Raw genomic sequence first — 2,346 nt, 5'->3', positions numbered from 1 at the left:
AGTAGCAACCATTTGTTAGTCGTGGGATTACAGACAACATAGCGACAGCCAAGACACCAGCAGAGAATGAGGCCGTTGTAGCAATTTGAGATGACAACATTGTGAATGGGGAAAGGTAAGAAGGATAAGGAGGGGTGTTCACCGGTGATGCTGGTGAAGTGGTGTTTGGGTTTCTAGTTGTGATAGAAGAATCTGGCAACAATCTGGGGTAGCTCCTTTTGGTACTCGGCGTCCAAGATGAGGTGGTTCTAGGAGTGGCAGACACACTTGTAGCTACACAAGGAGTGGGCGGTGAGGCGGTGGAGGATGAGGACCAAGACATGGTTTGCTAGGATGCCCACTCCCTTCGTCGGACCTCCTCCATCTTAACAAGGATTTGCTGGAGCGGCAGACACACACTAATCAGATGGAAGCTTGCTTCCTACTTACATGAGTGAAGAGGGGAATAAAAATCCAAGAAACATGGATAAGGGAAGTGCGAAAGCATTTCCCTTGTGTTTGGATCTTGCAGCAGTGAGCTCAAGTGGGCACGGCGGTGAGTACCACCTTGGTCACCGGTGGATCTGTGTGGGCCGGTGAGGCGTACCGGTGCCACAGCGCGGAGCACTAGATTGACGGTGGTAGGCGGTGGTGATGGGGAATAGTAGTACTGAGGAGGAGGCAGATAGGGTGGGGAAGCAGTCTTTATAAGCCAAAGTAGGGGCCACAGGAATGCAAATTTGAGTGAAACTTAGTAAATACGTGCGGGAGACTTGGGCAGGCTTGGAAATTGATGATAGCGGTGCCATCCTAACCGTCTAGAAGCAGCAGTGAAGGTTGCTGGCAGTGGTGGTTGCGTGTTATGAATATCACCTAATGACAGACGTGACATAGAGTCCTGAAATCTAAGGTGCTCGGGGGATACCATCACACTACTAGTCATACAAGACCGCTTCCCCATCACAGAAAATAAACATCACAGCAAAGATAAGGAAGATCCCAAAAAATACTTAAGAGCATTTCATATTTCATGTAAATAAAACATACATGTTGTATGCTAAAAATTCAGTACATCAAATAAAAATCCTACTACAAGACCAGCTTCAGCAGGATGCAGATGACCCTCCATAGGGCCTTCTGCCAGGCTTGTAGTAGGGGCCCTTTCCCATATGGCGTTCGGTCCGCTGTGTTAATTAAAATATAGTTAGTTTCAATTGGTGATAGGAACTATGTATAACTTAAAAATTGAAAGAAGGTTGATCCGAAAAAACATCATCACACAGAGTTATTTCATTAGTACCTTCTCCTTGTGCACTTCCTTGTCGGCCCTATTGGCCATGTGGTGCTGGTCCCTATGAGCCTTCACCGTCTCATTGCCACCGTAGTCCCCAACTCCACCAAGCTCATGGTCGTGGGCCATGGCATCGTTACTCAGGATATACTTGGCCAAAGTACTATCCTCTAGCCTAAAGAACCCCTCGCCTCTACGAGACTTCCCATTCGCGTGTTGCAGCAACTTGCGAAGACTCCATGATGGTACTTTCTTGCCGTGGCAAAAAGGACACACAAAGGTGCCCTCACCACGACCATGAAACTTGATGCCTCCATTGGAGAGGCCGAGTAGGATCTCGCTCTCCTCTTCAAATTCAGCCTCATCTAAATATGAGTTTTCGCTCTCAAAGTCACTGTGGCCTACCATGCTTGCGGAGGAAGTGGAACAAAGAAAGAGAAAGATCAACTGCAAAATTTTGCAAGTTCAGAGGGGAGAAAGCAACACACCGCACCCCCTTCTTATATGAAGCAATGGTGACGATTCACATGATAACGTTGACTTGCTTCCCTAGGCGCATATTTCCTATCGCCTCGCCTCGCAGCGTACCCAATGTGTCCATTCAATGGCGGCCATTTGCATGGCAGCATTGAGTTCCCAAGGGGCCTATTTCACGTCGCTTGGTTTGGCAGCATTCCCAAAGCGTTCAAAAACATTAGAAAAGCAACTGCCACAATGGTCATGAATTAGGAGTGCGATTCACATGTAAGAACATGCCGTACCCAACACCAACAGTGATTTTATGGGCTACACCTTCGAGATTGTGTTCAACGTCCAAGATCAAGTGGCACAGTGCATGGCATGGCCGGACAATACTCTTTAAATAACTGGGAAACAAGTTTGTCATGATAACTCCTCCTCGATCAAATTCCCCCAAAAAAACCTCCTCCTCAATCAACCTATTTCACACCATCCACACACCGTACCTCCATCCACGCCAACAATCATGGTGGTGAGGTGGCACCCCACGTCGCTGACGGCGCTCCCCGACGAGGTGCAAATTGGCATCGCCGGCCACCTTGTTGTGACCTCAGAGC

The sequence above is a fragment of the Miscanthus floridulus genome, chromosome 18 (genome assembly GCF_019320115.1).
Source record: "Miscanthus floridulus cultivar M001 chromosome 18, ASM1932011v1, whole genome shotgun sequence".
NCBI classification, from domain to species: Eukaryota; Viridiplantae; Streptophyta; class Magnoliopsida; order Poales; family Poaceae; genus Miscanthus; species Miscanthus floridulus.
This window is presented reverse-complemented; position numbering follows the sequence as displayed.